The sequence below is a fragment of the Mesoplodon bidens genome (genome assembly GCF_964165515.1).
Source record: "Mesoplodon bidens genome assembly, chromosome: Y".
Taxonomy (NCBI): Eukaryota; Metazoa; Chordata; class Mammalia; order Artiodactyla; family Ziphiidae; genus Mesoplodon; species Mesoplodon bidens.
In genome coordinates this window covers 14539620-14564270 of record NC_138180.1, presented here as the reverse complement: position 1 = coordinate 14564270, position 24651 = coordinate 14539620, and the positions used below count along the sequence as shown (strand labels likewise).

The window sequence follows — 24651 nt, the reverse complement described above, 5'->3', positions numbered from 1 at the left end:
TCCCGAGCCTGTTTTTTTTTTTGTTTTGTTTTGTTTTTTCAGCCCAGTTTCCCTTATGGAGATAGAATCAGTGATTAAGGCACTCGGTTTCCTCTGAGAAATCAAGACTAATAGCCCCTTCTCAGAACTGTTTTTGTGATCTAGGGATTGGATTAAACAGCAAGTTTAGGTGCAGTAGAATTGGCAGAAATAGCAGCAAGGCCATCTGCTTTACATCTGCTTTCCAGCCACAGGGTAGGACTCTCAAGAGCTCTCCTGAGTCAGGGAGATCTGAGCCTGGTACTGCTTACATGCTCCTTCCTGATGCATGTGGTCACCGTACCGTGCACTTGATTTACATGACTTACTTTAAAAGGCCCTGTGAGGTCTGCATTGCCACCATAGTTTATCAAATCCAAGAAGCCAATAGTTATATAATGTGCGTCATTATTTTATGCTCCACTATTGAACTGTGACACTTTATTTTCACTTAGAATTTTTGTCTTATAGTGACTGAAAGAACTCTTTAAGACTTTAGACAGATTTTTTTTGGGTTGGCCAGAAGGTTCATTTGTTTTTTTTTCTGTAGCATCTGAATGAACTTTTTGGCCAACCCAGTGTCATACCACTCTTGTTCATACCTAGGAAAAACAGCAAAATAGGTAGACTAAGATACCCCTGAAAGCATCTCACTCTCAGACTAACACTCTGGTCGTCCCCATTCACCATCCCATGTACCCTTGCTGACGCTCGAACCATTCCCTGTGCAGTCAGAGGCGTGTCATGAGAGGGCCCCACTGTGGTCCCGGGGTTTTTTCCAACTTCTGATCTCCATTCTCCAAGTTGTAGTGCTGGTACTTTCTTGTCTTATCAGAGGATGTCTGTGGAAAGATTTTTCAGGCAAGAGCCAGGACTCATTCTTTTTAGAAGTGGTTTGTTGACTAAAAGTCAAGCGGTTGTAGTCGCCCAGCCATGAATTCCTCCAGGATTACATACATGGAAACTGCTGTCTGGCCTAGAGGCACCCTAAAGTCAGAAATGGTAAAATGTGAAAATAAAGTGCATTTTATTTATTTTATTTTATTTCAACGCACATTTTAGAGTCATTTAAATAAAATACTATTCATACCTTACAGTGAGGAAACAGGCTCAGAGAGGTCAAGTGATTTGACCAAGGTCACACAGCAGGTCAGTACTATGTATGCAGCTTCACTGCTATACCCTTACCCACCTTCATGAATAGTGCAGGAGCCCCCATGAGGGGAGCTATCCTTTCCTTCTCTTTCCTTCAGTCTCTGTCTTTTTTTCCTCCCTCATACTCTCTCTTTCTTCTGTCTAAAGAGGCCCAAGTTCTGATGGTTGTAAAGAAGCAATTTATTGCTGAGGAAACTCTAAAAGGAAGAGAGGAGAGATGCGTGAGTTGGGATTTTGTTTTGTTTTTCCATTTAGATGTGCTTTTCATAATTTAAGCTCTTCTAGAAAAGAGACACAAGTGAGACAACATCTTTGGAATAGTTATCTCAGCAGATTAAGATGGTTTAGCCCTTGGGAGTTTGGGAAGCCTTTGGGAATTTGATGCAAGCTGTGGTCCTTTTTCTAGAACAGTCAGCATGCTCTCAAGAGTTAGAGCTTTCTGAAACCAAGCCTTCCTCTTCCAGAATGTTAGCCTTGGCCGGAGCCAGGCAAGACTCTAGGGTCAGCAGTGTCAAAGGGAACTTGGTGGGATGACGGAGCCCTTCTGTGTCTGTGTTGTCCAGGATACTAACCCTAGTCACATGTGTCTGCTGAGCACTTGAAATGTGGCTGGTGCAACTGAGGAAATGAATTTTTAATTTTATTTAATTGAAGATTAAAGAGCTACATGAGGCTACCGGCAGTTGGTACAGATTTGCATGACAGCTAATTCACCACGTGGCCTGAGTATCAGTGGTAAAATGATGGAAGTACTTTCTTAGAGGTGGTTCCCAGTGTTCTGTTCTAGCAGCATGGCTTTATAGTTTTGTATTCGACCTTATTTTTCCTTTCAGCCTTGTCTGAAAAGTAATGGATTCTTGAGAATCTGTTCACGAAAGTATACTTACTATTTGTTCAGAAGTGAAAGCTGGAACCTCTGCTTCCCAAGCATATGAGTGTTTCTTTGGGATGTAATTTTCTTCCTTCTCTTTGTTTCAAGGAAAACCAGCATTGGAACCACCTGATTCAGGATGCGCAGAAGCGTGGTGCCATTATTAAGACTTGCAACAAAAACTATAGACACGATGCAATGAAGATTCTGAAACGCAGGCCCGTACTGCAGAGAAGTCTGACTCACCCTCCTGCTATCACCCCAGAGGTGTCCAGACCCCAGGGCAGAGTGCCCAGCAACAAGCTAGACAGTGAATTTGCCAAGATGTCTCTTGCTTCTTCCCTGTACCCCTCACCCTCTGAGTCCAAAGAAGCCACTGTCACTGTTACTGCAAAGGACCCTGAAAGGCCACCCCTTCAGGACTGGCTTCGGGACCCACGACTGCTTAGGAAGATGGGCTTGGGCTGTGAAGCCAAAGGGAAGTGCCTCTGTGAGCTGCAGCCCTCGAGCCCCGGGTATCCTGGAGCAACGCCTCCCTCTGGAGAGCCAGGCTCCCCCGGAAGTCACCAGGATCTGACCAGTATCAGGCAGCAGGCCCCCGCCAAGGGAGCTGCTGTGAACAACCACAGACCTCATATGCAGTGTGATCCTCCAGCTGCTAGTACCAATACTTCCACGAGTGAGAGAAGATGTGCCCAGGAAGGGGAGGCACTCAGCCACAGGAGGGAGACCAGGGCCTTCACCAAGGGGGATCAGGAGAGGCGTGGCTCTCTGAGCCACCACACAAAGAGGAACTCAGGCTGGGACGAGAGGGGACTGGAGCAGGAGGACAGTAGCTTGAAGAAGAGGAAGCTTTTATAGTGGAGCCAAATTAGACTGTCAGCCACAAGCATTACTGCACATTTCAGATGACCAGCTAGTAGGACTGTCCAGATAAGATTATTATTTTTTTCCTTAAAGGAGTTTGTGTGCTGTTGGAAAACAGAAAATGTATCCTAACACATGGGCCTCTTGGTCATCTTCAGTACATTTTGTCAGTTGCAAAAGCTTTCAGAAGGCATTTGTGTATCAGTAATAATTTCCTCGAAGTCGAAGACTTAAAATGTTGATCTCTTGTTCTTCTGTAGGAAAGGTCAGACTGGAGGATTTTAAGAGGATGCTGTAAAAGTTGGAATGTATATTTGTATAGCAAATAACAGAATCCTCTTAAAATTTAATCTGGTAGACAGCTTTTCTTTCCCCTGCTTAAAATGTTAATCATTTTCAACGGAACCAACCTTATATTTAAAAAAAAAAAAAGATGGGAGCAGGGCAGTTCCTTTCAGAGATTGTTGTAGCAAACAGACGTTTTTAACAGCCCAGGTGGCCTGAGAGAAGTGAGTCAATGTGTTGGGTCAGAGTCCTGTTAAACCAACTGGAGTGTCCTGGGCAAGACCCTGGGAAGCAGAGCTCTGTTAGGTGAAGTTCCACTCCGGCACCTTTTTAGACGAGGCACCTTGGCACAGGATGTTACATTTCTGTGATGAGTTTGTCTGCCCATTGTAGTCAGCACGTAGTTCTCTAGCTAAAATTCTCATTCTTCGTGAGATAGAAGAATGTGAAATGAAAGAATAATTCTTGAAATGTCATTCAGATCCCCCCAGCATATTGTGAATTTCCTGCAACTGGTGGGTTACAAATCCAGTGGTTGCCAAGTATTGGAGCAGTGCTGGGGTGGCTTGTGGAAGCCTGGGGATCACCAAGAGAATCCAACTCATGAAAATCTGGATGTTTAACATCTTCCCAAGGGATACTGGTCACCAGGCAGCTTGAGAACCAGTTAGGGCAGACCAGATACAATATTTTAGGCAGGAGAGAAACATCCTCTAAAAAGCGAAGGATGGGAGAGGAGTGCAAATTCTTGGGAGTTGAGAACAGGGAGAGAGTTGACAGATTGCCTGTCATCTTTGGAAACCATCGTAAGTGACGCAAATACACCGCTGTGGTGGAAGATCTGGTTAGAGGGGTTGTGCTTCTGTGAAAGGAGGTGGCCATGGTGGGTGGTGATTTGAGAGACTTGATGGAGGGCAGGGCTGCCTAATGTCAAAGTCCAGTTTTCCAAGCGCACACACACTGATGTTGAGGTATCACAGACTGAGAATCTGTGTTAGTAACAGTTGACCATTGTTTGAACTAGCGGTTTGTAGTGAATGCTTTGCAGCCCTAGTTAATTTGGGGGAGAAAGCATGCATTCCTGAAGACGAATGTGCACCATTTGAAACTTTTTCAGTCATCTGCTTTTTAAGCAAAAAGGGCTTTGTGTTCATCAGGAATTCTACTGAAGCAGGTTATTAAGAGCTTTCAAAAAAAACATTTGGTTGCCAAAGGTTTAAGCATGCTACTTCTTTGTTACCCTTGTCCCTCCCTCTGGTTTCCAGACCTCTGCTGATGGGATTGAACACTCCTGTCACTCGGGGAGCACGTGCTCTGTCCCCACAGTTAGCCCCTGCTCCCTGTTGACAGAGGCGGGCTGAGCCCCACTCTGGGTAGGGGCTTCGTAAGCTTCCTGCCTGGCCTTTGGCAAGAAAGCTCATTGTTTCTTTAAGTTTACTTTCCTGCTATCTTGGTAAAATGCTTCATTTAGCAGACACTTGTAGTGACAATGTAGAGAATCTAAAACCTGTAAGCTTAGAGAAGAGGCATGCTGGAAAGAGCTGGGGTCAGGAACTTCTCCCACTCTGCTCACACAACACGTGAAGTAAGTGCTCCCCACCGTACGTACTTTGCTGCCCCACCCAAACGATGTTATTTCCAGTTAAGTTTGGTGCCTGTTCTAACACGTTGTGTTCACTTTTGGTCCACCTTCCACCTGGTCTGGCAACGTGAGAATTAGTGCATCATCTCTGGTAATGAGCAAGCCTGTGTCCTGACAGCCTCTCCCAGCAGGAAACAGTCATACCTGACATTGCATTGGAATCGATTGGTGGTTCCTGTTGATGTATGTATTTGCATGAAGCATTTCATATATACAGTGTGGCCTTTCCTGATGTGGCTGTCAGTGCAGTGTTGTTGATTGGTGGTTAACCTTACTGCAGGTGAAAAATGCAGCTGTTAGTTTCGTCCTTGCCCTGGCGTTAAAGAAAGTGGCCTTCTTTCAGTCTTAGTTCTTTGAACATGCATATATTGTACTTAAAAATTTGTTTTGCTTCTTTGTATATAATTTGCTTTGGATTTACTATGCATAGTTTATTGAGTTTTTGTTTTCATGTATTATCAGGAGGAAATTTGATAAGTACATGTGATTAACCTCCTGTAAATGAGTTTTATAACAAAATTGTACTAAACTATTTTCTAAAGTTAGTTGTACAGATTGATAATTTTTTTGCTGTAGTTTTGATTTGTTCTATGCTCTGCATTCCTAGCTGGGATTTGGCAAGCAATAGCCCTGTTGTCTTTGTTAAAACCTGAACATTAAGGGAAAATGGCAGAATTAAAAGTGGAAACAAGAAAACTGACGTGGTTTAGGAGTTATGTGTTTTTGAATGAAGGTTCAAGGTACTTCCCAGATACTCCATTTAGTCTGCCATTAGATTTATTTTATGCCACAATTATCTGGTGGGGATTTGTTTTATTCAGGTTTCTCATCCAGTCCACAACCCCAGCTCTCCTTGCTTCTCAGCTGTTCTTGGAATCTTACCCGTAAGGTTGCAGGGTGCACTGTGGCTAGTTGTGGTGTCAGTTACACGTTGACGTTTGGTCCAGAAACGCACGCTCACCTCCAGGCTAAGATTGGGGAGCGGGTGAGAGAGGAGGGATGGATGAACAGTGACCCACGAAAGGAGCTCCCGGGGCGCCAATGGGGGCGCAGGGAATAGATGGCCAAGTTGGGGCTCACCACTGCTGGTTACAAAAGTACAACTCGTGTTATAAAAGCAGTGGCTTCAGGGGGTGCAGTCAGATGTGCTGTGCTCCGCCAGGACATGGGCACCATCAGCTTCGCTGTGCCTCCCACTCATTCCGGATGGAGGCACCAACCACCCACGAGCGTAAAGTGACATACGTGTTCTGGGGTGAGATCAGCTTGCCAAGTGACCTGATGGGAGGTGAGCGCTCTGCGATGGCCATTTTATTTGTGGAATTTGTTACTGCAGCAGCTGGAGCAGTGATTTTTAACGTCCCTCCTGACCAATACGCGCTGTCACCACCATCTCCTGGGGTTCACCATTTATTTTTTGAGGAATAAATAATTCAGGGAGGAAACTAAAATTTAGCTTCAGCTTAAATAGAATTCCCAATGTTCTGCAGCACCATGAAGGCTGGTTCTGTACACAGGGGATCCCTCCATAACTCTGAAAGGACCTGAGTTATCGTCACCCTGTCCTGCTGTACAGAAGGCATTTGCCAAGTCAAATGGCATAAATGGTGTCTGCAGTTGGAAGGTGCTCGGAACCACAGGAGCTGCCTTTCTGCTCTCTTTGTTAGAGCTTGGGCCCAGCCGTGCTGGTGGACACTGTTGCCTTTGGTGTAAGGAGTATTGCTGCAAATCAAATTGTTAGTAGTTTTCAGCCTGGGAGGTGCACTTTGGAGTCACCTGGGGGAACTTCAGAAATATTCCCACTCCCGGGTCCTACTGTAGAATTCCTGATTTCATGGGTCTGGGGGCAAGTACTTGTCGCCTTTTCCTTTTTTAAACTTAAGCTTAAACTCACTCTCAGGTGTTTCCGTCGAGTGGCCAGCCTTGCGGCCTGGCTCCTAAGGGTTCAGGAGGGAGGGGGAGCAGCCTTGGGGCCCATCGGGGTCACGTCTGCCTTCCTCAGTAATGGTCCCCCCACGGGCCCTGAGTGGGGCGAGGCCCACCACCAAAAACCATCTGGCCATCTCTGCTTTTGTTCAGAAGGAGATTCCCAAGGGCTGCAGAGTGGGGCTGGGGAAGGAGGTCTGGGAATATATCCAGAGAAAACCATAATTTGAAAAGATACGTGCACCCTGATGTTTATTGCAGCACTATTTACGATAGCCAAGCAACCTAAATGTCCATCCCCAGAGGAATGGATAAAGAAGATGTGGTACATATATACAATGGGATATTACTCGGCCATAAAAAAGAACAAAATAATGCCATTTGCAGCAACATGCTTGGACCTAGAGATGGTCATACTGAGTGAAGTAAGTCAGAGACAAATATCATATGATGTCACTTATATGTGGAATCTAAAAAAATGGTACCAATGAACTTATTTACAAAACAGAAATAGAGTCATAGATGTAGAAAACAAACATGGTTACCGGTGGGAAGGGGAGGGGGAGGGATAAATTGGGAGATTGGGATTGACATGTACACACTACTATGTATAAAATAGGTAACTAGTAAGGACCTACTGTATAGCACAGGGAACGCTTCTTGTTAGTCTGTAACGGCCTCTATGGGAAAAGAATCTAAAAAAGAATGGATATATGTGTATGTATAACTGATTTGTTTTGCTGTACAGCTAAAACTAACACAACATTTAAAATCAACTATACTCCCATAAAAATTATTTAAAAAAACACAAAACAAAAACCACACTGCCACCATTCAGGTCACAGGGACATCTTATTTGGGTTCCTCTGGTCAGAGGGATGGGTTTTCTATGAGGATTTTCCCACAGTCCCCGCTCACACGGGCCTCTTTTCCTGGTCCTCCAGAAAACTACAAAACATTGCTGCTGCTTCCTTTACCAAATACCCACCCTGGTCATTGCAAGTATCTGAAATAGTTAATTCTGATCTTTTTTTTATAGTCTACTGCCATAAAAAGGCATAAGGGCATCACTGTTTTTTTTAAGTGCATTTATAAATTAAATCTTTTATTTTTTTAAATTAAACTTTTTTAAAGAAAAAATTGGAAAATTTTATTTGAGCCAAATTTGAGGATTCTAACCCAGGAAGAGCATCTCAGAAAGCTCTGAGAACTGTTCCCTAATTTTCTTTTTAAGCCCTTTAATTGCCACCTCTTCTAGTATTTAACCTGATCTAGTGAATCTAATAAACTCATAAACACGGTGAATCTCTAGTTCTTTTAAAAATACCATTTACATACGTACACTATTATGTATAAAATGGATAACTAATAAGAACCTGCTGTATAAAAGTAAAATAAAATTCACAATATAAAAAAAGAAACCAGAAAACCTGAGGTTTCTTTTCCTCACATCAAAAAATAATAATAATAAAACAAATAAATATCATTTAATACAATGTTCTTAAATTTTCCATTTAATCCTAAACTGAGTTATTTAGTAGGTTTCTAATTGAAATAACAAAACTAATCTGAGATGAATATGCCAAATTCTCTTCAATGTTAAAAACGAGCCATCAAACACACTTTAACACATACAATTTGATCTAAAAACATCACTATCGTTTTAATTTACTACATCATCTCAGGTTTAATTTTCAGTCTTTACAAAGTTAGAAAGCAGCCACTAAGGGAAGTTTTTATCTTCCTGCGTGAATTAAGGTTGGCATCCCAAGCAAGTTAAAAAACAAATATGTGACCTGGGAATGGTGTATGTCCACAGTGATTCTCAGACCACTGTTTGGCACAGACCTGGCTCTTAAAACTTTTGTGAAATAAATCATACACATCAGAGTGTATATAAGAGTGATGTAAAAAGAAAGACATAATAAAATAGACACTCGTGTACCCCCCACCCCATCGTAAGTAACGGCACTGCTGACACCTGGAAAGGTCACTCCATGTTTCTTCCAGACACTCTGCCCCACCACCCCCTTCCATCTAGTTGTAACCCGAATTCTGAATTCTGTAGTTTGTATAAAGTTTCACTGCACACCCCCAAATTATATTTACTTAATTTTGAAGTTTATGTGTTATATACAATGGGTATTCTGGAGCTGACTTTTCTCCCCCTCATCCTTATATTTCTGAGATGACTAGCCGTTATCCACTCTTTTTGGGTGGAGGGTAGTATTCCATTTTAGGAACACACCCCAGTTAGCCCGTTCTACTCTGATGGACTTTGGGGTTGTTACTGCTTTTCCTGTCACATTCCTCTGGTACCCACGTAGAAGAGTTTTCCCAGGCAGTGCTCAGACCTTTGTCACGTAGGGACACAGGACAGGAAGGCACTCCAGAGCACCCAGACGTGGATGTTTCTGGGCTTGAGGCTGTGACATCAGAGCTCCAGACAGCAGCACGGTCAGATGCTCCCTTCCCCAGGAAGCAAGCCAGGAGGACTGCATGCCAGATGGGGACTGATTGGAGCCCCGCCCTTTGCATCATAATCCCCTTATCCCACCAGTAAACCCCTTGGTCACAGGAGCCAGACTTTGTGGGTTCCATTCTTAGTAACATAAGTGCCTTGATTGGAGTACTCCTTACCTAGCAATCTAAGGTAGTTAGGGGTCTAGAGACACATCCTGTGGTCCTAGCAATGTTGGAGTTACACCCACCTCTCTGGGACAGAGTTTCAGCGCCAGATGTAAATAGATCCCGGTAGCTGGGAACTGTCCACAATGTTATGGTTAGGTGGGGGTTATAGTTTTTTGTTTTTTGTTTTCTGTATACGTGTATATATGTGTGTGTGTGTGCGTATATTTGAACAGAGTAAAGAGGCAATGGAACAGGAAGCATAGGAATTCTATGGAATGGGAGAAAAGATTTGCCAACTACATGACAGCTAAGGGACTAATGTCCAAACATAAAAGGACACAATTAAAACAAAAGCTGAATAATCTAATTAAAAAGTGGGCTGAACACTTTAGCAGATATATTCCTCTCATAGGAGACCTATGAATGACCAACAGACACATGAAAATTTGCTCAAGTTCTGCACTAGTAAGAGAAATGCAACATAAAACCACAAAAAGATATCGACTCACACATTTTATAGTGGTCATTATGAAAAAGACAAGACATAAAAGTGTAGTCAAGCATGTAGAAAAAAAGAGAACACTCACAGACTGTTGGTGGGAATGTAACTTAGTACAACCACTATGGAAAATAATTCGGATGTTCCTCAAAATAGTAAAAACAGTACCACCATATAACCTAGCAATTCCATTTCTGAATATACATATTTGAAGGAAATGAAATTAGTTACTTTACTGAGATATTTGCACTCCCTTGTTCACTGTATTAATATTTACCTAAAATATGCAAGGCATAGTCATTAACTATGTCATTGTTTATCAATGGTTAAATGAATCCTTTTAATGTGCTGTTGCATTCTCTTTGCTAGTATTTTGTGGAGGATTTTTGCATCTATGTTCATCAGTGACATTGGCCTGTAGTTTTCTTTCTTTGTGACATCCTTGTCTGGTGTTGGTATCACGGTGATGTTGGCCTCCTAAAATGTGTTTGGGAGTGTTCCTCCCTCTGCTATATTTTGGAAGACTTTGAAAAGAATAGGTGTTAGCTCTTCACTAGTTGTTTGATAGAGTTCGCCTGTGAAGCCGTCTCGTCTTGGGCTTTGTTTGTTGGAAGACGTTTAATCACAGTTTCGATTTCAGTGCTTGTGATTGGTCTGTTCATATTTTCTATTTCTTCCTGATTCAGTCTTGGCAGGTTGTGCATTTCTAAGAAGTTTTCCATTTCTTCCAGATTGTCCAATTTATTGGCATAGAGTTGCTTGTAGCAATCTCTCATGATCTTTTGTATTTCTGCAGTGTCAGTTGTTACTTCTCCTTTTTCATTTCTAATTCTATTGATTTGAGTCTTCTCCCTTTTTTTCTTGATGAATCTGGCTAATGGTTTATCAATTTTGTTTATCTTCCCAAAGAACCAGCTTTTGGTTTTCTTGATATTTGCTGTTGTTTCCTTCATTTCTTTTTCATTTATTACTCATCTGATGTTTTTGATTTCTTTCCTTCTGCGAACCTTGGGGGTTTTTTGTTCTTCTTTCTCTTATTGCTTTAGGTGCAAGGTTAGGTTGTTTATTTGAGATGTTTCCTGTTCCTTAAGGTAGGATTGTATTGCTATAAACTTCCCTCTTAGAACTGCTTTTGCTACATCCCATAGGTTTTTGGTCGTCATGTCTCCATTGTCATGTGTTGCTAGGTATTTTTTGATTTCCTCTTTGATTTCTTCAGTGATCACTTCGTTATTAAGTAGTGTATTGTTTAGCCTCCATGCGTTTGTATTTTTTTACAGATCTTTTCCTGAAATTGCTATCTAGTCTCATAGCATTGTGGTCGGAAAAGATACTGAATAGAGTTTCAATTTTCTTAAATTTACCAAGGCTTGATTTGTGACCCAAGATATGATCTATCTTGGAGAACGTTCCATGTGCATTTGAGAAAAATGTGTATTCTGTTGTTTTTGGATGGAATGCCCTATAAATATCAATTAGGTCCACCTTTTTTAATGTATCACATAAAGCTTGTGTTTCCTTATTTATTTTGATTTTGGATGATCTGTCCATTGGTGAAAGTGGGGTGTTAAAGTCCCCTACTATGAATATGTTATTGTCGATTTCCCCTTTTATGGCTGTTAGTATTTGTTTTATGTACTGAGGTGCCCCTATGTTGGGTGCATAAATATTTACAATTGTCATATCTTCCTCTTGGATCGATCCCTTGATCATTATGTAGTGTCCTTCTTTGTCTCTTGTAATAGTCTTTATTTTAAATTCTATTTTCTTCTGATAAGAGAATTGCTACCCCAGCTTTCTTTTGAATTCCATTTGCATGGAATATCATTTTCCATCCCCTCACTTTCATTCTGTATGTGTCCCTCGGTCTGAAGTGGGTCTCTTGTACACAGCATATATATGGGTCTTGGATTTGTATCCATTCAGCTTGTCTGTGTCTTTTGGTCGGAGCATTTAACCCATTTACCTTTAAAGTAATTATCAATATGTATGTTCCCCTTCCCAGTTCTTAATTATTTTGTATTTGTTTTTGTAGATCTTTTTCTTCTCTTGTGTTTCTTGCCTAGATAAGTTCCTTTAGCATTTGCTGTAAAGTTAGTTTGGTGGTGCTGAAGTCTCTCAGCTTTTGCTTGTCGTTAAAGTTTTTAATTTCCCCATCAAATGTGAATGAGATCCTTGTTGGGTAGTGTAATCTGGGTTGTAGATTTTTCTCCTTCATCACTTTAAATATGTCCTGCCACTCCCTTCTGGCTTGCAGGGTTTCTGCTGAAAGATCCACTGTTAACCTTATGGGGAATCTCTTTTGTGTTGTTTGTTTGTTTGTTTGTTTTCCCCTGCTGCTTTTAATATGTTTTCTTTGTATTTAATTTTTGATAGTTTGATTAATATGTGTCTTGGCGTGTTTCTCCTTGGATTTATCCTGCATGGGACTCTGTGCTTCCTGGATTTGATTAAATTTTTCCTTTCCCATATTACGGATATTTTGAACTATAATCTCTTCAAGTATTTTCTCAGTCCCTTTTGTTTTCTCTTCTTCTTCTGGGACACATATGATTCGAATGTGGTGCATTTAATATTGTCCAAGAGGTCTGTGAGACTGTCTGCAGTTCTTTTCATTCTTTTCTCCTTATTCTGCTCTGCAGTTTTATTTCCATTATTTTACTTCCAGGTCACTTATCCATTTTTTCTGCCTCAGTTATTCTGCTACTGATCCATTCTACAGTATTTTTAGTTTCATTTATTGTGCTGTTCATCATTACTTGTTTCTTCTTTACTTGTTCTAGGTCTTGTCAAATGTTTCTTGCATTTTCTCTATTCTATTTCACAGATTTTGGATCATCTTCACTATCATTATTCTGAATTCTTTTTCAGGTAGACTGCCTATTTGCTCTTCATTTATTAGGTCTGGTGGGTTTTTACCTTGCTCCGTCATCTGCTGTGTGTTTTTCTGTCTTCTCATTTTGCTCATCTTTCTGTGTTTGGGGTCTCCTTTTTGCAGGCTGCAGGTCCGTAGTTCCCATTGTTTTTGGTGTCTGTCTGCAGTGGCTAAAGTTCATTCAATGGGTTGTGTAGGCTTCCTGGTGGAGGGGACTCTGGTGCCTGTGTTCTGGTGGATGCAGTTGGATCTTGTCTTTCTGGTGAAAATTTCCAGGTCTAGTGTTGTGTTCTAGGGTGTCTGTGGCCTTATTATGATTTCAGGCAGCCTCTCTGCTAATGGGTGGTGTTGTGTTCCTGTCTTGCTAGTTGTTTGGCATATGGTGTCCAGCACCATAGCTTGTTGGTTGTTGAGTGAAGCTGGGTCTTGACATTGAGACGGAGATCTCTGGGAGATTTTCACCATTTGATATTATGTGCAGCTGGGAGGTCTCTTGTGGGCCAGTGTCCTGAATTTGGCTTCCCCACCTCAGAGGCACAGCACTGACTCCTGGCTGGAGCACCAAGAGCCTTTCATCCACATGGCTCAGAATAAAAGGGAGAAAAAGTAGAAAGAAGGAAAGAAAGAAGGAAGGAAGGAAAGAAAGCAAGAAAAAAGAAAAGATAGATAAAATTTAAAAAGTTATTAAAACAAAAATAAAAAATAATTATTAAGGAAAGAAATATTTTATAAGTAAAAAAAAATTGACAGACAGAACCATAGGACAAATTGTGAAAGCAAAGCTATACAAACAAAATCTCACACAGAAGCATACACATACACACTCACAAAAAGAGGAAAAGAGGAATAAATAATATATCTTGCTCACAAAGTCCACCCGTCAATATGGGATGAACCATTGTCTATTCAGGTATTCCACTGATGCAGGGTACATGAAGTTGATTGTGGAGAATTAGTCCGCTGCTCCTGAGGCTGCTGGGAGAGATCTCCCTTTATCTTTTTTTATTTTTGTTGTCTGTGTTTTGTTGTTTGTTTTTGTTTTTGACCCTGGTGTGAAATATTTTTTAAAAATATATTTTTTAATTAAGTGTACTTTCATTTATTTATTTATTTTTAACTGTATTGGGTTTTCATTTCTGTGTGAGGGCTTTATCTAGTTTTGGCAAGCACTGGCCACTCTTCATTACAGTGTGCAGGCCTCTCACTGTCGTGGCCTCTCTTGTTGTGGAGCATAGGCTCCAGACGTGCAGGGTCAGTAGTTGTGGCTCATGGGCCTAGTTGCTCCACGTGGCATGTGGGATCTTCCCAGACCAGGGCTCGAACCCGTGTTACCTGCATTAGCAGGCGGATTCTCAATGATTGTGCCACCAGAGAAGCCCCCCTTTCTCTTCTTTGCTCGCACAGCTCCTGTGTTTCCGCTATGAATTTGGCCATGCCTCTGCATGTAGCTTGCCTGAGGGTGTCTGTTCTTCGCTCAGACAGGACAGGGTTAAAGGAGCCACTGATTCAGTGGCTCTGCCTCTCTCAGGCCGTGGGGATGGAGGCATATGGATGCAGGTCTGGCCTGTGGTGTCCAAATCTGGCGTGACTTTGCAGCAGCCTGAGGTGCACAATTAATTCTCCTGGGGAAGTTGTCCCTGGATCTCGGGACCCTGACACTGGCGGGCTGCTCTGCTTCCTGTTCACGGAGGCATGAGGAGGGACCTGTGCTTCTACACAGGATTCTAGGTGGTGGCAGCAGCAGCCTTAGCATCTCATGCCCATCTCTGGGGTCACGCTGATAGCCACAACTCGCACCCTTCTCTGGAGCTCCTTTAAGTAGCGCTCTCCTCGCGCACCAGGAATCAAAGAGGGAAGAAAATGTCTCTTGCCTCTCTGGAAGCTCCAGACTTCTTCCCGGACTCCCTCCCGGCTAGCCGTGCTGCACTAACCCCTTCAAGCTGTGCTCACACCGCCAACTCCAGTCCTCTCCTTGCGCTCTGACCCAAGCCCGAGTCTCAGCTCCCAGCTCCTGCATGCCCCGGCCATTGAGCAGACCAGCCTCTTGGGCTGGTGAGTGCCAGTCATCACCGATACTCTGTGTGGGAACCTCTCTGCTTTGCCCTCCGCACCCGTTGCTGTGCTCTCCTATGTGGTTGCAAAGCTACACCCCTCAACCACCAGCAGTCTCCGCCCACAAAGGGGCTCCTAGTGTATGGAAGCCTTTCCTCCTTCACAGCTCCCTCCCACTGGTGCAGGTCCCATCCCTATTCTTTTGTCTCTGTTTTTTCTTTTTTTTTCTTTTGCCCTACACAGGTACGTGGGGGAGTTTCTGGCTTTTTGAGAGGCCTGAGGCCTTCTGCCAGCGTTCAGTAGGTATTCTGTAGGAGTTGCTCCACGTGTAGATGTATTTCTGATGTATCTGTGGGGAGGAAGGTGATCTCCGTGACTTACTCTTCTGCCATCTTCCTGAACTCCCCCTCTATTTCTTTTTAAACAGAGAGGACAAAGGAAAAAATAGCAAACCAATGGTTTACCAGAACAGGTGGATTTAATCTTTTCTCATAAGCTTGGATGTGAGGCAAATTCCATGCTGGTGGGAGGGGCTGAGCCTTTCATACTATCACCTGAACCTACAGAGCTAAAGAAAGGCTGGTCTTTCCCACAGACAACAGGGTACGGGCCTTTGACAAAAGAATGATATGACACACTTGGATTAATAACTCTTTATTAAGAATTCCAACTCCAAACAGTAGAAAGCAGCAGCAACAACAAAAAGTCCTCAGAAGAACTTAAGGCTCAGCATTTGCGACAACTATAAGAGAAATGGAAATAGATTGATTTGACTGAGAATGAGGTAGATGGGTGTAGAGGGAATAGCGAATGGTGTATCGTACATAGGGGACATCCAAATCATTGCCGCTCTAGTTGCAGCACAGCTCAAGAAACAGTGCTTGAATGTGGTGTCCCAGCTTTTGCTTTGATACTCGTTTCACTATTGCTGACATCCTGGGGTGAGGAGAAAGAGAGTCTGTGAAGTAAACAGAGAGGAAAGACTTACAGAGACAAAGTTAAGAGAACAGTGAAGATGAGTTGCATAGCTAGCTGATGTTTCCCACCCCAGGCAGGACCTGTTTCTGTTTGCACACTGACCCAACTCAAGCCTGAGTTGATCTTTGATCTTACTTGCTGTCTTGATAAAGGAGTAGAACATAGATACACCCTGGAACAGCATGATGATCTCTAACTTGTACTCTGTCTGAAGAGGGTGGAAACGAGGAGGGGCAACAGGGTCACTGGGATGGACAGTACCAGTAACCTGGGCAACCACCACCACAGGTGCAGTGAGTGAAAGGGTCTTACCTTAAAATAGTCAAGGAACTGCTTGAGGGGCATCTCTTCACCATTAGGCTGCAGCCACTGTACCTCAAAGCAATCCCACAGTGACCACTGCTGGTTGTAGTATTATGGGACAAAGCACAGAGTAAAGCACCAAGAATAAAATGGGAGCAAGCCCTAATCATACGCTCCTCTTCATTTCACAAACATGCCAGTTCCATTCCTACTTTGCACAGGTTCAAACAATGAACAAAGGATACACAAAATTAAAAAAGCCTCTCACCAGGTATGATGAAAACTAGAGCCAGTTCTACCGAAATAAGATACACACAACTTCTACACATGCACACACACACATAGCATCAATCACTGATGGGCAACACCAAAGGATTCTATAAAAGCAAGCCCTTACCTGGTGATGGTGTGGGTCAAGGGGCTCAGAGAAACGGAAAAAAAAGGAAGGGCCAAGTTGATGAAGCTGTTCTTATAGGACTCAAGCTGTTGGTGTCCCTGAACTACCTTGTACAGCTCCAGACCTGCAAGGCCAACTATAGCTGCTATGGCTGGAATGATCTTCCCTGCAATCAGCTTGATCTGTAATACAGAAGGTGATGAGAAGACGTAGTTGTTAGAGACGTTCAAGGTCTACAGAAGACTTCAAATGTGGCAGAGTTAAACTTGGAAAAGGATGCAAGGTTAGGTATAGACTATTGTAGTCTTATGCCGGTCAGCAGGGGGAATGTTATAGCTCTCTGCCCGGAGACTCAATACAGCCACAATGAAATGCATATGAAAGTTGCTGTCATCATCCTGTTGTGAGTGGAGACAGAGGAAGAACAGGAGAGACAGAGTTAAGGAGAAAAAGTTTTCCTGGATACTGGGAACTGAGGTATATTCACCTCAATTACCTGCCAGACCAGCCAAATACTAGCCCAGACCACAAAAGATACTTGGGTCATCTGATGCAGGAGAAACGGGTCCGTGCACCAGTCGGGGAAGATCCCACATGCCAGGGAGCGGCTGGGCACAGGAGCCATGTTCGCTGAGCCTTCCCATCCGGCGCCTGTGCTCAGTAATGGGAGAGCCCACAAGAGAGAGAAAGCCACGTACCGAAAAACAACAACAACAACAACAACAACAACAACAACATAATTACAGTCAGGCCTGTAATCCCCAAAAAAGCTTAGGGTGGCTCAGCCATTTCTCATACACGGTTGAGGTCCCCATCACAGCACCTTCTCAAAGTTGACGGGGTAGATCTTGAACCCAGGGAGGCTCTCTGGTTGGTCAGCATGGCTTGAGCTCCTGCAGGTGATTATCCACTGCGGAAAGGGAGGAAGTACACGTTAGTCCTTAGATACATGTTAAATCCCTGTTCACGGTCTGAGGTGCCAGCAGGAATCCAGGGTGGGGCAGAGATGTTCAGGCAGATAAAGGATTTGAAAAGGAGAGACATCATGGGAAAGAGAAAAGAAGGGGGAAAGATAGGGCAGAAAACATGTCAGAAAAGAAAAAGGTAGACAGGTGTGTGGGACATGGAGATCTGTAGAGACACTGAGGGCAACAGGTAAAGCCACTAAGAAAGGATATAGACAGCAGCGTTAATCATGACAGATAAGAGGTGAAAGCACAGAAGTTGTTCACTGCTGAATGAGTGGACAGAAAAATGTGATCTATCCATCCAATGAAATATTAAGCCTTAAAATCCATTCCATTAAATATTAAGCCTTCCAAACTGGAAGTCTACTATATTTAAAGATGGTAAATCCTTTGTGTTTCTTACCACAATTAAAAAAAAAAAAGGGAGTCAATGAGAACATACTTCAAGAGAAAGACATAGAGAGAGATGGGGAGACATGAAGGAAGATACGAGGGAAAACAAGAGACAGAGGGATAAGAGATACAGAAAGGAACATAGGGGGAAAGTGTACAGACAGCAAAGAAGAGAGTAATATGAAATGGGAGAGACGTGAAAAATATCTGAAGAGGGAGACCAAGGAGGATAAATGTGAAGATTATGAGAACGTTCAGAGAATGGGAAAGTTCAAAACACCTGAAAGGGAGACACGTAGGGAGATAAAGAAAGAAAATATACAAAGAGGAGCATGAGAGAGTAGTTATTTCGGAAGGGAAATGCGGGGGATACATCAGGAGGGGAGAGATATACAGACGAAGAAATTGAAGGTTATATACAAAGAAGATGAAATGTAGAGGAAGACTTACAGAGCATGAGACAGAATACGGTAGAGGGGGGGAAATTTGAGTTGGGGGGTAGTTAGAGATGGAGAGATGAGGAGGGCTATCTAGAGAGGGAGATGAGGAAAGATATATGGAGGTTAAAAATAGGTTAGGCCTTCCCTGGTGGCCCAGTGGTTGAAAATATGCCTGCCAGGGCAGGGGACAGGGGTTCGAGCCCTGGTCTGGGAAGATCCCACATGCCACAGAGCAAGTAGGCCCGTGAGCCACAAGAAGTGAAAGCCCTCACACAGAAACGAAGACCCAACACAGCCTAAATAAATAAATAAATCAGTAAATAAATAAATAACAATAGGGTAAACAGGCATACCAAAGAAGGGGGGAGGTGGATGAGGAGATCTATAATGAAATGAATCAAGGAAGAAATCAAGGCAGAGAGCCTACTGGTAAAGATCATATCCATTTGTCCCTGCATATGGACACAAAAAGAAACAGAGAAAGAACAAAACAAAGCAAACATACACACAGAAAAGAGCTGGACAACTGGTGCACCTGAGGGAGAAACAGTGGGAAGAACAAAGTAGTAGGGCATCAGAGAACTTGCCTCAACCAACCAACCTTATTTTAAATTGGAAGAAGCAAGGACCAAAGGACAGTGTGGATTAATCTCAGGCCTGAGATCTCAGAGCAGAGCCAGTGGCAAAACACAAGTACAGGGGAGGCTTGCATAGGTAGGTGATAAGTAGGATGCTAGCTCTAGGCCAACTAGATAAACATCCTCACCAACACACGAAGTGGTCTGCAGCTCCTGGTCAGAAACATGGATCTTGACACCAGACTTCGGGGTGAACTCAAGGACCTGCACAGACTGAATGAGTATGATCACAGAAGCTCGGTCCTGAGAGCCCCTCAGCCCATAGGCCTGGGCAAACAGGTTGGCAGCAGCTATCACCTAGTCCAGGTGCAGGGGCTAAGAGAAGGCAAGGTATGGAGGGGTAAGCATATCAGTACTCACCTAAGGAGCTGCAGCCTCCTTCCCATCCACGTACCCACATTTGACCCGACTGTAGGAGACCTGAGGGAGGAGACTTCATTGCTGACATCAAAGATGAGCGTCTGTGCACAGACCAGAAAGGGGCTCCTGAGCTTGTAAGCTAGGAAAACAGAAAGATGTGGGAGAGTGGGACCTGAGAGGAGAGGTCTTTCTCATAATTGTGACTCCTCATTTTCAAGCCCGGAAGTCCCAAATTAGTATATCGCTGGGCACTCCCTTTGTGCCAGACACAGAGCTATTTATGAAACTTTTATGGATTGCCAGTCATGTAGTAACATATTTAATTTATTAACTTAGTAAATATAAATCAACCCTCATAGAACTCTCATGAAATTAGGTCACCAATATTCCAACTTCCTACATGAGGCTACTAAGGCACAGAGAGAAAATACATGATTAGTCCCAATATCAAATGCAGTTGAGACTTGAAGCCACCTAGGTCCTGTGCTCTTAACACCAAAATTTATCTTCTACAATCTCTATAGCCCTGACAGGGAATCTGGAATGACTCATGTCATATCTAAGGGAAATAGGTACCAAGTATGTTGCTTGAGAGAACAGGGCTGGGCAGGTAGAGGAGAGAGGTTGGGAGGAACAGGTCTTTGACTTCAAAAATCACTCACTTAATCATTTAATGAGATCTCTGGGACTTGGTGGTCTTGCCACAAATGGATGAACTGCAATGAACCATGTCAAAAGCGTGTAACAAACTGCTTCCAGTAAGCCTATTCTGACAAATGGAGACCAGAAGAGTGTAATACCTGGTTCGGAGGAAAGCTGCGCAGCAGCTGTCTGATGTTGTTGGAGCACTGGTTGTGCCAGTGCTAGTAAGCCCACGTCACACAGTCAGCCCATGTATGTGGCCGCTGAAGCACCAGGCTGAGCTGCACAGACTGCAGCACCTCTAGGGTTTGGATGCCTGCCAGGTGCAGTGTTTGCTCCACAAACTTTGAATCCCTATCAAGAATTAGAGAGGACAAAAACACAGAGTTACACAGTGATCCCAGAGGGAGCTTAACAGCATGAAAAGTCAGTGCTGACTCCCAAATGTATAAGGCCCAAGGAATCATTAGATTATTTGAAAAGTAGACCAGGTCCTAAGTGTTACACTGGTTACAGAATGCTTTGACTGACAGGCAGCAGACACGGTGAGAGAGGATTTGGACAGAATTACTCACATTACGTACTGGTTGACGTTTTCTGCTGGTTGCTTGAAGAGACCTTCAAACTCATCCATGGCAGACAGAGCAAATCAACACTATGTGGGTTACGGGAAACAAATAAGTTTCTGTAGGCCTTAGGACCACCATCAGGAAATACAGCAAATAGGAAGAGCATGGCTGTTATGGGAGAACAGAGGAAGAAAACCCTCCCAATGTGTCTCCTCAAACTTGTCAAGCCCTCACCACTTCAATGTAAAAACCTATGATCTTAATCTGGGAAGAGGTTTACACACAAGTGTACATTCATGCAGAATTTATTAAGATGTACACATTACCCTAGGTATGTCATGCATCAATTCAAGAAAAAGTTCACACCAAGAATAAAACATGAACGATCTCTATGCAGGTTCTGGGGACTGGGAAGAAAGTAAGATAGAGGTTTGACCCCTGTGAATTCAGAGGTCGATAAATAGTCACTGGTGAAGTGATCTGGAGCACCTTGATGCTCGAAATCCAGGTTCAAAGGCCAGCTGTGCCACAGTCTTGTGACAATCAGGCATATCTGTACTTGTGTTTCCTAATTTTAAAGACAAACACTGTAACAGTAAAACTACACCTCATGGAGTTAATAAGAAATAAGCAAACATGTACACATTTAAAGCTTAGTTTGAAAGTCACAAGGGCATATTAAGTATACATGTTTTTCAGAATTCCTGTGAGAGTTACTACTGTCATTCCAATTTTACAGATAAGGAATCTGAAGCATGAAGTGGTTAAGTCCAAGGGCACATAGTATATTAGTTTTAAAATCCTTTTTATTGGCCTTTCTGCATACTGGGTAGAGAGAAACACAATAATAGAACCATAACCTAGGAGAGGATTTATATGTATAGAAATGAACACACACACACAAACACATCTCTTTCTCCGTCTCTCTGTATCTACACACACACACACACACACACACACACACACACACACCAACATGGGATTCATGGAAAGGGAGAAAGACACATACTGAACTGACTCCACAAGTATAAACTCTTCCCTTCTGGAAGGAAAAGTGACAGACTGAACTGTTACTGCTCATTTTCTTCCTGTTCCCATACTTCCTAAACATAGCCTCAAAGACTGGGTTAAGAATCATTTTGATAAAAGGATGGTTATTTGTGGTTTGAAAGGGGACTGTAATCAGGGCCAAGTTCTGAGGACCAGTTAATGGGGTGCTTTTACTTTGTCAATGTACATGAGAGTTATGCTCTTTTGTATGTATGTGTACTATATAAACACAACTATGCTGACAAACTATTAAACATATTTTGGGAAACAATTAGAAAATTATTCCTAAATATGGACTTAATATTAGAGATATCTAAATAACTAGCAGAGATGATATTAAGTTAATTTTGTTCAATGACAAAATAGTATCCTGTACACAAAGAAACATATCCTCACCGTTTAGATATACACTTCTCACATAAAGTATTTCACATGGTATAAATAATACTTCCCTGTATGTTTGCAAAATAAAAATTTCAAGTTAAAAAAAAATCATTATGAAAAGCGTTAGGCTCCTAGGTTTAAAGTGAGTGAAGGAGAGTTAAAGAGAGGGCAGATATTACATACACTGAGGCTTCATCATCGGAATAACAAGAGTTTGGCAACTGAGACACTGTCCCAGTACATATCTGTTCCACCTCTTTCTCCCTGCAAGGCTGATCACCTGCAAAGTGTGCTCGATGACATTCGGGAAGTTCTTCAGTGTGCACCTGGGGATGGACTTGTCAGGAGGGTCCTGGCTGGAGCTGTATGACTCTGTCAGGAAGGGGATAAGCCCTTACACAGTACCCTTGGTACCCAGTGTGCCTGACTCCAGAAGAGGCTTTCGGTACAACACACAGCAGCAGTCCATATACGTGCCTGTGAGAAAGTTGCAGCAGGTGAGGGTGGGGAAAATAACATCAGGATAGGACACGGTGACACACACTCCCTAAAACACACACATTACTCTCGCCTCGTCCTCACCCATCCCCAAAACTCACGGGCATCCACATTGTCCGAGGCATTGTCCACACCATCCAGGTTTTGGAGGAATTTATCAATCATACACATGCTCTGTGTGAGGGCCCACACAGTTCTGATGGCTCATCACACGGATGTGTGCGTTTATCTGGTTCACAGCTGCAGCATCTGTATCAGACTTCAATTTCTGGGTAGTGATGGAGAAACAGAACTGTCATTCACATAATCACCCAACAAAACTTTACAGAGCTGTTCTGAAAACTGATTTAAGTAATGATGCACAAGACCTAGGCTCTGAGGTCAGGAGGCTCTGTGGTCTATGACAAATGCCACACAGCTTGGGCTGGGACAAATGAGGAATGGCGTGAATAAAAAAGGAAAACAGTGATACAATAGGAGACAATGGGTTGAGTATCTGTTCTTTTGTCTACCGAACATCCACTGTTTTTCGTTACTAGCACCCCGAGTTGGAGTGCATTCACGCAAAGAAAACCAAGGTCCTCTGAACATACAAAAACAAAAAGGATCCTCTGAAACCAAGTCAGATCACATTCCTCTCCTCAAAGCCCTCTATTGATTCCCACTTTCACTAAGGGTGAAATGAGCTGGTCCCTATTCCTTTGACAACCTTCTCTCTTACCATGATCTATCTCTGTCTCAACTCCTTAAACATAGCAGTCATATTCCAAGCTCAGGGTTTTGCTCACACTGTTAACTTCACCTGGCATACTCTTCCCTGAGATTTCTTCCTGTTCTCGTATACCATCTTTAATTCTCTGCGGTTATACCGCCTTTCCAATGAGGATTTCCTTTACCACACTGCAAAACACCCTCTCATGGCACTTCCAGTTCTATATCTTGATTTTCATTCTTGTCCCTACACATTATGTTTCACCTTGTTATGTTCTAACCACATACAGTGCCATGGTATTTATTATTTGCTCTAGCAGTTGTCCAAAATGAAGTTAAAACAAAGTTTGCGGTTTCTTTTTTATCTGATGCACAGCTATCAAGATTTCCTACGTTTGATATTTAATCTGAGAACATTTTAAAATATTATTACTCCATTTAAAATTGGAGGGGCTTCCCTGGTGGCACAGTGGTTTAGAATCTCCCTGCTAATGCAGAGGAAATGGTTTTGAGCCCTGGTCTTGGAAGATCCCACATGCAACGGAGCAACTAGGCCAGAGCCACAACTACTGAGCCTGCGTGTCTGGAGCCTGTGCTCCACAAAAAGAGAGGCTGCACTAGTGAGAGGCCCGCACACTGCGATGAAGCATGGTCCCCGCTTACCACAACTAGAGAAAGACCTCACACAGAAAGGAAGCCCCAACACAGCCAAAAATAAATAAATTAATTAATTAATAAATATGGAATAATTCCATTATATAGTACAAACACTATGAAAGAAACTCCAATACAAAGCGTTAATGACAGGAGTCAATCTGTATTTACAGTTTTACAAATTTTACTTATATAATGTCTTAGAAGATAGCTAAATTTTCATTATTTACTGACTTTAATGTATTACATGTTTTGCTTGAAAGATGTCAGGGATATCCAGCCTCACAGAAAAAAAAATCAATAACATTTTCAGATGACTGTTGATATTTAAATATATATATATATATATATATATATATATATATATCAAAACTTGACAAGCAATATTTCTTTAATGTTTAGTTGAAAGGTGAAATATTGATCCACATCAATACCCACTGTCTTTCTCTGTATTTTGAATGGCTCTTTAGTTAATGCACAGTTCTGTATCATCATGAATTGGTCTGGTCATTTGGAAAATACTGTGTTTTGGGGTAATGGACAGCCTCCTAGAACAGAGTGGAAAATTACCCTTTCACCTGATAAAATGAGGATAAAAAGGACATAATGTCTTAGTATTCTTAAAAGAGTTGTGATCTTTTGGACTTGAGGAAAGTGTGCTGCCAACCTCCACTGCATTAGAGAATCTCTCATTTACTATGTCTTCTCACTAGACAAAAGCAGAAACCTTTCATTTGCTATCTTATACATTCTACCTACTTAAGTAGTACCTAGTATTTGCATGATAAAATGAAAGGAAAGATAAACACTGGCCAGGCAAAATAACACTGAACTTTACAGAGACG

General features: G+C 42.5%; 2 pseudogenes across 2 annotated transcripts in view; one reads left to right on the top strand and one right to left on the bottom strand.

The window, feature by feature from the left end:
- The window catches only part of LOC308609636 (putative helicase senataxin), a 60626-nt pseudogene extending 57639 nt beyond the window's left edge, over nt 1-2987 (top strand). Inside the window, exon 23 of the transcript in view lies at nt 2153-2987. The product of the transcript in view is annotated as a putative helicase senataxin (transcript). The remainder of the gene's footprint in view (nt 1-2152) is intronic.
- Nucleotides 2988-14681: 11694 nt separating this feature from the next.
- The window catches only part of LOC308609739 (ubiquitin-like modifier-activating enzyme 1), a 45579-nt pseudogene continuing 35609 nt past the window's right edge, over nt 14682-24651 (bottom strand). The window contains exons 10-21 of the transcript in view: nt 22543-22709; nt 22224-22420; nt 20516-20580; nt 20099-20294; nt 19333-19437; nt 19071-19235; nt 17323-17409; nt 16805-16897; nt 16500-16681; nt 16112-16213; nt 15935-16007; nt 14682-14818 (exon numbers count right to left, since the gene is read on the bottom strand). The product of the transcript in view is annotated as a ubiquitin-like modifier-activating enzyme 1 (transcript). The remainder of the gene's footprint in view (nt 14819-15934; nt 16008-16111; nt 16214-16499; nt 16682-16804; nt 16898-17322; nt 17410-19070; nt 19236-19332; nt 19438-20098; nt 20295-20515; nt 20581-22223; nt 22421-22542; nt 22710-24651) is intronic.